Source organism: Peromyscus maniculatus, chromosome 18, assembly GCF_049852395.1.
Source record: "Peromyscus maniculatus bairdii isolate BWxNUB_F1_BW_parent chromosome 18, HU_Pman_BW_mat_3.1, whole genome shotgun sequence".
Lineage (NCBI taxonomy): Eukaryota > Metazoa > Chordata > Mammalia > Rodentia > Cricetidae > Peromyscus > Peromyscus maniculatus.
Window position 1 is genome coordinate 26,005,097 of NC_134869.1, and position 11,773 is coordinate 26,016,869.

The 11,773-nt window shown below is 37.9% G+C and overlaps 1 pseudogene; it reads right to left on the reverse strand.

Annotated features, from left to right (window-relative positions):
- Window positions 1-8,488: 8,488 nt before the first annotated feature.
- Window positions 8,489-9,019, reverse strand: LOC102905939 (large ribosomal subunit protein bL17m pseudogene; annotated as a pseudogene).
- Window positions 9,020-11,773: the final 2,754 nt, after the last annotated feature.

Below are 11,773 nucleotides of genomic sequence, written 5' to 3' on the forward strand. Positions count from 1 at the left end.
TTGTCTCCTAAAAACAAAATTTGTCTACTCTGCCTATCAAGATTTCTGAAATCTTCCTTCTCTTTGGAAGCACAGCTCTATTACCCAGAGAGTCACACAGTTAAATATTTCCCTTCCTAAGCCCCCGTGTAGCCCGTACAACCTGGAAGCCTGCATCTGGAGCAGTATAGGAATATTTGATTCAAGACTGTGCCACAAGCTACTGATTCTGTGCATTCCAAAGAGCAGTGAACATCTGGCACCTCTAGGTTGCAGTGGTTTTTGTTTGTTTGTTTGTTTGTTTGTTTTTGTTTTGTTTTTCTCAAAACCAACAACTGTTGTGGGATAATTATTTTTGTATACTGTGAAGATGTGTCTCTGCCAATACATCTTCTGATTGGTTTAATGAAGAGTTGAATGGCCAATAGCCAGGCAGGCAAGAATAGGTGGGACTTCCAGAAAGAGATAGGAACTCTGGGAAGAAGAGAGGTGCCATTCACCAGCAAGATACTGAGCAAGTTGGACATACAGTATAGAGAAGAGGAAATGAGCCACATGGCAGAATGTAGATAAATATAAACTGGATAATTTAAGTTCTAAGAACTAGTTGGGAACAAGCCTAAGCTAAGGCAAAGCTTTCTTGATTAATACAAAGTCTCCGTTTCATTATATGTGAGCTGGTAGTCCAAAGAAAGTCTGCCTACAAGCAAAAGTCATTGTTCTCTTATAGCTGAACCATATTATCTCTAGGAGATTTGAGTTGTCTTGCTCACCTGTAACATCCATATATATATATATATATATATATATATATATATATATATATATATATATATACACACACACACACACACACACACACATATACATACACACATATATACACATGTATGTATGTATATATATTCATATGCCATTTTGTTATAGATTACTCTTCATATTGAACCATTGTGTTGAATGATAATGTATTTATCATATTCACTATTGCTGGAATTCTAAATCCTATTGGAATCCTGACTATTATGGTGTCCATATAACAATCTCAGAACTGTCGCTTTAAAATTATAACAGTGCTTAGTTTGTCTCCTGAGATCCCTTGATGGCATCACAATTCTCACTTGGCTTTCTGTTCCTACCACAGTGTACCTAGGACAGGCAGCCTGTTGCTAGAAGGCAAACATTTAACAAATAGAGATACAGAGCTGCAGTGGCCAGTGGTGGTCATAGATCATCATTTTATCTAATTCTAATACTTTAAATCTTCCCTGATTTCTAGGAAGGTCTTTTAGATGATAATCATTTATTTACCAGTTAAACCTGAAGACTGTCACTTGTAGTGAGCCAGAAATCAATTAGTTTTCAGCTTCTCTAGTTGTTTCTGATAACTATATTTTAGGAGACAGTTTGCTAAAAAAATATCAGTTTCAGGCTCAGTATGAATACCTGGCTGTTTGGGAGGTATAGAATTTAATAGATGTCCATTTAGCCTATCTGGGCATACATGATGTCAAAGGATGGCAGAAATGAACTAACCACATCAACATCATCTGGAAGGGCTTTTTAATACAAATTTTCATGCAAGTTTTTGGACCTAAGGAATCTATGCTTTAATAACCTATACAGTGACTCTTTTTAATGGTTTTATTAATTATTTGGCAATTTTTTAGCTGTACATAATACATTTTGGTCAGTTATTGTACCCTATTACATCTTTCATCTCCTTTTCTTCCTCATGAAACCTCACATGTGCATGTGTGTGTGTGTGTGCGTGCATGCATGCGTGTGTGTGTGTGTATGTGTGTTTGATTAACTGAGTTTGATTATAGTCACTTGCATGAGCATCAGTGGAGATTTATTTCTGAGCAACTAGCTTACCTGTGTTTACCCCACTGGAGAATGTAACAGCTCTCTCCACCAACCATTGACTGCCTATAGTCCTTCAAGGATGGATGGGTCTTGTGAAGACATATCCCATGCCTGATAGAATGTTGATGCTCAGTTTTTTGCAGGCTGTGTGCTGGTAACTATGGGTGCGGTAAGCACGTGAGTTCTAAAGCTATGTTATGCTCACAAGCTATAAACAGCACTTCCCTCCATCCTCTGACCCTTACGTTCTTTCCATCCCCTCTTCCTGATCATTGAAGGGTGTACCATTTATGGAGGATCACTGAACAGTCATGTATTCTCATTACTTTGACCAGTCATATCTCCATTAAGGTCTGTCCACTGCAAAAGGAAGCTTGTCTGAGGAAGACCGGCAGATGTACTCACTAATGGGCATAAACATAACTACTTAGACACACTTTGACAACACATCCATTGCTCAGAACAGCATTAGTAATTTCTTCCCTCCCCAGGTTTTATGACCTCCTCAGCTATAGGATTTTTATTAAGTTTACCAGTCATGTGTTCCTTCTTGTGCTGTAGGCTTCAAGTCCAATCAGAATACAGTTGATTACTTGACAATGTCCATCCTACTATTACAGCAGTGAGAATAGCTTGTTGGTGGGTCATTATTGGAGCTGATGGTGTCCACAGATGGATAGTACCGATGATGACTTTTCTCCCCTAGCAGCCTGAATAGCAACTTCTAGCACTGTGAAATTTAGCTGATAAGGAAGGAACTTCCTGTTCACTTTCTCTAAGTCCTGCAACCAAATTATGTGGTGTCTTTAGCAATAGAGCTCTCCCATCTCATTCAGGTGGGCCAGCTAACAGCAATGGCAATAGCCAGCATTTGGGGACCTCTAGAGCCTTATTGACCAACAACTCATGGGAATATATTCCACACCTAGACGTTAGGTACTTTAGACTTTGTGTAGAAGTCTCCAGGGAAAATTATTCATTACTGTAAGGTACCTCCATTCAAAGTTTTAAAAATTTTAATTTTGATAGATTTACAATTAATTTTGTTTAATCCTTTCTCCAATCCTCTCCCCTTTCTTACCCTCTGGCCACATTCCTATTTATGTATTTCCACCCCTAAACCCCCCTCTATTAGATTTCAGATGTGTTCTCCTAGCCTGCTCCCTTAAGGCCTTTTCCCCCCATACCTCTCTTCATGCTTCTGACCTCTACAGACTCTTCAACACAGTGATCTAAGAATTTGAAATAAGGATATGCATGTGTGAAAGATCATGCTGTGTTCCTCTATCTGGGACTGGGTTACTTATAGATATTATATTTCCCAGGAGCATCCTTTTTCCTATAAATTTCATTGATCTTTGCAGCTTAGAAAAAAATTTAGTTGTATATCTTCACCATGCCAAAATATGAGAAACAATGGTTTAGAACTTTTAAATGTGGTAATGGTTCTTGCGAGATTACAATCCAGTAGTTTTAGTATACAAAAAACTTTTTTTTTTCGAGACAGGGTTTCTCTGTGTAGCTTTGTAGCCTGTCCTGGAACTCACTCTGTAGATCAGGCTGGCCTTGAACTCACAGAGATCCACCTGCCTCTGCCTCCGGAGTGCTGGGATTAAAGGCATGTGCCAGCACCACCCGACAGTATGCAGACAACTTTAAGAGCAGTTAGATTTAATAGGCAGTTGATGGGAGTGTAGTTAAGCAACTCATTTCAGTTCTGAACATGGGAAGAGAGATAAATGAATATTAGTATGTGCTTGGTTACCAAGAATGTGTGGGCTCTCAAGAGATGGCTCAGTGGCTTCGTGCACGGACTGCTCTGGAAGCAGATCTAGTTTCATTTCTAGCACCCATGTGGAAGCTCACATCTGTCATTAACTCCAGTTACAGGGGATCTGACACTTTCTTCTGGCCTTTGGAGGCACCAGGCATGCATCTGCTACACATACATACATGCGAGCACTTACACACATAAAATAAATAAAACCTTCTAAAAACGAATTTGTCAACCAGGGTGGCAATGAAATAGTCTGAGTGAGTTTCTTTGTTCTTCCAAAGGCACGTTAACCTTCAATTTTCCTCTATGAACCTTCACTCCCATTCAACTTCAACACTTCCAGTTACTGGAGAAATACTATTCATCACATGACAACAGAAACGGCACGTACTCTCTAGTTCAAATATAACACGCTAACCGGGAATCATAACAGTAGTATGTCTTTTTTCATAACAGGTTAGCATCTGTCAGTGTTTCAACTTCTTAGAGCAAATGTCTTATAAACAGAACGAGGTAGATCTTACTGCTGCATACATTTCACATATTGTACATTAATAGGCTGGACATGGGTGACCATCACCTGTGAATAACTTGGTTCTACTACACGGGTTAGTTTCTACTTGCTAAGATGTCATTACTTTTATTAATGAATATTTTGGGCTTTGGGAGATCAGGGGAAAATGAATATTCTGCGCAGAGTTTCCTTTAAACTTCCTCTACTATTGTGTCTACCATTCTGTGCTTTTACGATTAGCCTAGGTTGGTGTGTGGTGTGTGACAAACAGATCCCTGGTGCTGTTCTCACCTCTCACACTTTTGTCAAGACTTAATGCTTTAAGCTGTATTTCTTACCCATGCCCAGGAAAACAGAAAATATTCTGTGTATATCAGCTTCATTGAAAGTAAAATAAATTAGTTACACAGCAAAAATGATTTTCCAACTATGATTTCTGTGCATTGTATTACTTGAGTCTGCATCTGGGCAAAAATGATTGTCAGTTTATAAGTAATTTTTTTAATGTTAGATTCAAAATAGAAAAAGGCATCAAAATGATAATTATATAATCACCAGGAACAGTATTTCAAAGAGGCATTTACTGACAGAACTTTTATCATTTCTGCTCAACTGTATTCATTACCCCTTGAATAGAGTGGGTCTGGTGAGTCCTCTGGGAGGCAGAGATTTTCATTCTGCATGGTTCATACTATATGGAAAATAAAATCAATGTTCCCTCTCCACAAACTCCTTTTGCACCGAATGAGGCAAAGTGTTGTATGCAAAGTATCTTTAGTATCCCACTAAGGAAATGAGCTCTGTGCACATCAAAAAAAAATCTGTAAGGTGAAGGGTAAAATGACAGGGAGAGCCATGATGGAAATACTGGGTTTTCCTGCATCCAGGCCTAATACAGGGAACTTCTCTTAATCAATCTTATGTCTTTCCTTGTGTGTGTGTGTGTGTGTGTGTGTGTGTGTGTGTGTGTGTGTGTGTGTGTGTATGTGCACATGTGCATGCAGTGTTTGTGGGTAGTGCATGTATATAAGTGTGGCATGTGCATGTACCCATGTGAAGGCATGCAGAGGCCGAGAGACATGTTGACAGTCTTCCTTGATCACTCTGATCCACTTAGCCTTGAAACAGAATATTTCAATGAACTGGAGTCTTGCCTTTTAGGTTGAATGTCTGATCAGAAAGCTGTCAGGATCCATCTGTCTCCAACCCCTGATGTTGGGATTACAGGCACATGCAGCTGTGTTTAGCTTTTAACTTGCATGCTAGAGATTTGAATTCGGCTCCTCATTCTTTCAAAGCAAGTATATCTCAGCTACTTCCACAGTTCATGGTATTTCTATGTTTTGGAGGATGAAAGATATGTGCACTAATGTACAATTATTTAAGTTACACATGTTGTTTGTATTGAAAGTTTCTCTGTTCTAAGAAAGGAAAGAAGTAATTCTGGATCAGAGGAGTTGTTAGTCAAGTACCCTAGTTTGTCACCCAGGAACAACACACAAAAGTCAAGCATGATGGCACTCTGTAATCCCAATCTCGGGAAGGTAGAGACAGGTGGACCTCTAGGGTTCACTGGACAGCCAGATTGTCTAACCCACTGAGACCCACGTCCAAATGGTAAACTTATCTCATAAAATAATAGCTGTTTCCTAGAGAATGGCACTTGATATTGACCTATGGACTCCGTGTACACACACATACAAATCTGTACAGCCTTGAATACACACAGAGGGGGTGGGAACATTCATTTCTCTCTCATTTATTTGGTCCTTCTGACTGAAAATGAGACCAATCAGCTTAGTTTTAATTCCATCTTGGAACTTTTGAATTTGTAGGCTTCTAAAATTAAGAAGTATAATTCATGTTTTAAGTGAATATAATTTTTGGTACACAGTAGTCCTTCAAATATGCAGAGTTATGTTCAGGTACATAAGAATGGGTGACCCATGACTGTGACAGTCCTAGCTAGCTCTTGCTCAACAGTTTGGTGCTCTTTCCTTAGTTTCAAGCCTTCAAGAAGTGACCTCTTCATAAACTAACTCCATGAGGTGCACATCTGAAGACCCTAAGTAGCAATAAATGTCAGCACAATTTGATCACTGATCCATTACCAGCAGTGAAGACAGATGGGCAGTGAGCAGTGGGAAGAGCTATTGGCATATTACAGGGATGCAGAGTAAGCAGCATGACCTCATCCCTGACAAACGCCAGGCTAATCATCCTTTGATTATATTGTATGAGATTTTGAAAACTAAGTTTTGCCTGAACATAATATTCTGCAGTGATTTCAATTCCTTTCAAATGTCTTGTATTTATTTCTGACTGATTAGGATGGGCAATGGATACTTTAAGTTTGCCTGAGCTTTTCTAATATGCGATTTTGACTATTGAATGAGGAAAAAAATACGTGGTTTGCTGGATGAATATTTTCAGAAACTGGTTACTATTTTACTTCAATAATCCTTATTGGATTTATAATAAGGAATATATGAAATAAAATATCAAATAGCCTTTGGAACTAAAACCAGATAACAGCAAGTTTTTTTTTTTTTAAGCCATACATCTGTGTGCTTTAAAATTCAAATGGGAAGGACAGTTTAGTATGATAGGGGACATCTTTTTTTGAAAACAAATCACAATTAGAAGAGTCTTATGTAGTCTCTCAGGCATTTTCAGTATGTTTATGGCATCGTCTACACCATGAGGTCTATTTTTATAAGAAAGCATCACTATCCTCATCATCTTTATGTGCTTTCTCAGCTTTAACATAACATTAAGTTCATTTTTTGGCAGTTGGAATAGAAGCATCCATTTTAACTACATAATTTTGAGAATTTAGCAAATAAACAAACTCAAATAGACACAATTACATTCAAGCATTTCCATCATAATCCAAGGTTTCTTCTTACTCATGAGTCTTTCCATAGGCTTTTGAGTAGAATGTATATTATTTGGTGTCTGGGTGGGTTATTCTGTAGATATATGTTAGGTCTAGTTGAGGTATGAGGTCAGTAATCATATTTTTTCCAAGTCCACCAATGTACTTATAACTGTCATAATTGTGATTTTCTTTGCAGCTGAATAATAATCCCATTGTGTATATGTACAACATTTTTATTCTTCATTCATTAGTTGATAGACATCTAAGCAGATTCTTTTCCTCATCTACCATGATTAGGACAACAATAAACATATATTGCAGATATACCTGTTAAGGCATACATAGTACTTGGGATACATTGCTGGGGTGGGGAGGGTAATAGGTGAAATATATAATAGCTATAGCTAACATAATACTAATGAAGCAAAGCTAAATGCATTCCCACTAAGGTCAGGAGCAAGACAAGGTTGTTCATTCTTCACTCTTATTCAATACAGTGCTTGATTATTGTCATAAGACAAAAAAAAGATGAATATGAACAGGAACAAAACCAAAATATCCCTATTTCATATGATGTGATTTCATCTATAATAGACCCTAATGCCCTTACCAAATAACTCTTAGAACTGACAAATCAGCGAAGAGGCAGGGTTCAAATCTACACACGCACACAATGTAGTATCCTTCCTATATAACAATGACAAACACAATGAAAAAGAAATAAGGAATAAACCCCACCTCCAGTGTCACCCCAAATTAAAATACTAGGCATAAACCCAACAAAGCAAATGAAAGATTTCCAAAATAAAAACTTGAAAACACTGGAGAAAAAAATTGAGGGTGATACTAGAAGATGGAAAGTACTTCCATGCTCACAAAGTGTTAAGAATTATTATTGTGAAAAATGACCACTTCACCAAACATAATCTAATGATTCAATGAAATTCCAATACAATTCCAGGGCCATTTTTTTATGTATATAGAACAACTTTTTAAAATTTGTATAGAGTAGAAAAGAAAGACTGAAGATAGCTAATGAAATCCTGAGGAAATAAATATTACAGAAAGGATAATGATACCTGATCTAATTATTCCATAATGGCATACTAATAAAAACAGCATAACATTGGCAAAAAGATACCTTGATCAAGGAATAGAAAGCTGTACCCAAATGTAAGTCCATACAACCACAGCTACCTGATTTGTTTTGTTTTTCAGAAACACAAGCTGTGGATTTACTGTCTTAGGTGCCTCTCACTTTCCAGAAATCCCAGGAAAGAAAAAAAAATCAGTTTCATACTGTCACATCAAAATTTTATCTGTTGTGCAAAGAGAGGACCATGAGCCGGCAGGAAGGTCTGGGCTGCATTTCCACAGGCCACTTGACAACGCCACTTCCAGTTGTCACACATTATAAGAGCTCCAAGGCCTGTGAACACACCTATGAGAGCTGTGCACTCGCCTGCTCCAGTTAAGTCTTTGGCGTTTGAACCGCGTGGGAGCTGTGGAGGCTTGTTTACTAGTTATGGTGCAGGTCCTGCTTCAATCCCAGTTGCAGCTGGTTTAGGAGAGTAAGGTTGCTGTCTCTGTAAGGCAGAGGCAGGAGAGGGAGGCAGTTCCCTTTATATTCGATCACTGCCATCTCGATGCGATCTTGCTCCTTCCGATTCGGGATCTGCAGCATTCTTGTGTAGCTCCCATTCTGACCTTGGAACCCAGGTGCTAGTACTTTAAACAGCTTTGGGATCAAGTCCTTCTCAGTGAGCCAGAAGTCAACCATGTGCATGGCTCATTCGTTGGTGTCTCCTAGCTTTCCATAGTCGATAAGCTTCTCCGTGTAGCCCCTCCTCTTGTCCACGCGTGCCCATGACACCTCGATATGTTTGTGGCACACTAGGCCGGTGAGCATGTTCCGCAGCAGGTGGATATGAGACTCGGGACCGAGGCCCAATCAGCGGTAGACGCGGCCATGGGAGATAGTGGCTACGAGGGACAGCCGCATGTTCCCACCTAGCTACCTGTTTTTGACAAAGATACTAAAGGTGTACATTATAGAATACAGCCAGCATCATCAATAAAATGATGTTGGGGAGACCTGGATATTAATATGCAGACCAATGAAATTAGATCTTTATCTCTCACCCTGCAGAAAACTTAGCTCCAGATGGATGAAAGATCTCAACATAATGTTGGTAAGCTTCACTGTATATCCATAGCTAATAATCCTACACAGGATTTTCATTTCACAATAAGTACAGTAAATGGAATTTCAAAAAAAATTAAGAAGTATCTGTAAAGCAAAGAAAGCTATTGCTCTTATGAAGATGTATCCTGAAGAAAGGAGAAAAAATCTTTTCACTATACATTTGAGGGAGGATTAGTGATGAGAATATATAAAGAACTCAAAAACCTAAATACCAAGACAACAGCCCTATTGAACCCAGCTAGACTCAACTACAGAACAGAACTTAGTGTTCTCAAAATAAGAAATGAAAATGGCTAGGAACCATTTGCACAACTTCAACATCAATAGATATCATTGCATACTAAATGTATACTAAAACGAATTACTTTAAGATTCCATTCCCATTTCCCCATCCCAATCACAATGTCCATCTCCAGGAATACAAATGATAACAAAGCTTTCATGGAAGTGCTGACATGACAATTCTTATATATCATTGGTAGGAGTGTAAACTAGAGCAGCCCCTTGGAAATCAGTTTAGATGTTGTCAGAAAATTAAAGTCAAAGTTATAATACACTTAAATTATGTACTCTTGGGCATATACCCAAAGGATTCTATACCCTATGACACAGACATCTTCACATTGATATTTTCCTGATGAGTTCGTACTTTTAGAATATTAAATGGGCCTGGTGGTGGTGACACACACCTCTCTTTAATCCCAGCACTTGGGAGGCAGAGCCAGGTAGATCTTAATGAGTTCGAGGCCAGCCTGGTCTATAGAGTGAGATCCAGGACAGGCACCAAGACTAGACAGAAAAACCCTGTCTTGAAAAGAACAAAAATAAGAATAATAATAAAAAAATGAAATGGTTCTGTGATAATAGTCTTTCTTGAAACTTACTTGATCTCTAATTAACATAGCCTTACTAGATTTCTTGTTGATTCTGAATAATAAGCAGCTTCCTTTCACTTTTAATTTATTTCTTGTTCTTCTATGAAAATTGCCCCTTGATAGGCATCTGCCTTGATAACCCTGTGTCCTCATGTTATATTAAGCTTGGCGATGTCAGCCTTAATTTGTGCTTAGATAGACTTGTTTGATAAAATGCACTTTTTACTGAGGCTAGACTTAAGTCCATCATGTTATTTGTTCTTTCTTGACTTGTTTTCATTTCCAATTTACCCCCTATGATGGTAAATTTTTTTTATGGGCCAGCACGACTGTAATCCTCTGGTTAGTTGGTCCATTTAGGCATAGGTGTTTCTTAGATGTGGTTAGTATCTAAAATTAATTGACTTGGACAATGGAAATTATCCTTAACAATATTTATATGACTCATTATCAAATAAAATGGTTTAAAAATAAAGTTTTACTTAAAAAAAGAAACTTACTTTGTCGACTTCAGAGTCAGATCCTGCCTAACTCATTGTCTGTTTTAAACAGCATTTTAAACCTTTATTGTTATTATGGTTTTTGTTATTTGTTGTTGTTGTTGTCGCTGTTTGCCTCCAACCATGTCCACGTAGTGCCTGTGGAGGCCAGAGAGAGCGTCAGATGCCCGACCCATAGAGTTCCAGGTGATTGTGAGATGCCATGTGGGTGCTAAGATTTGAACCTGGGTCCTCTGAAAAAGCAACCAGTGCTCTCAGCTGCTGAACCGTTCTTTCAAAACCCTACCTGAGATTTTCTATCATGCCGTTATATTCAGACTGTCATGGACTCCACATGTGATGGCCTAACTCCTAAGACTTTGTTTTTCTTTTTGTGCCCATGTACACAAACATATGCACTTTGTTCTCCTTGTTTAGATTTTTTTTTTTTTTGAGACAGGGTCTCACTACAGAGCCTTTAACTCAAAGAGATTCACCTGTCTGTGCCTCTAGAGTGCTGGGATTAAAGGCAGCTATCACTTCTCTTTTGAAAGGTGATTCTGTTAAAGGAGAATCTAATGAAGTCATTTTTTTTTGTTGTGGTTTCTGAGTTTTCAAGGACTGGTTTTACATAAAACATGCTCATGGCAACTTTTCAGTGGCCAAGAAGGCCTGCCACTCTACAGTATGATATGGCAATACAGAGATATCGCATTTTGATATTGGGTACTTCTCACTTAATATCTACAGAAAAGAAGGTGATAAGGTATTGAAAATATAAGATTTACACATTTAGATTTTATGTGTAAAATTTGCAACATTTACAAATTATACCCAATCTCTGAAAATAATAATAGTTTCAGATGAACTAAAAATACTGAAATGACAATAAAGATGCGTTATTGTTCTATCTTAGCTTTGTAAGTTTTTATTTTCCATTTTTTGTTTATCCTTTGCTTTTAGTTTTCTTTCTTAAAAAATGACTGCCACTGTTTTTTGCATGTTTTTATTTAGTTACAGATGTTTTATGGGGAGGGTAGTGTTTTATTTTGTTTTCTTGGTTTGGGGGTTTGTCGTTTTGTTGGTTTATTGGTTTTTATTTTTGAGAAATAAGTTAAATTTGTATGGGTAGGGATGGGGAGAGGATCCAGAAAGACTTGGGGGAAGGAAAGAATACATATCTATTCATCAAAAGT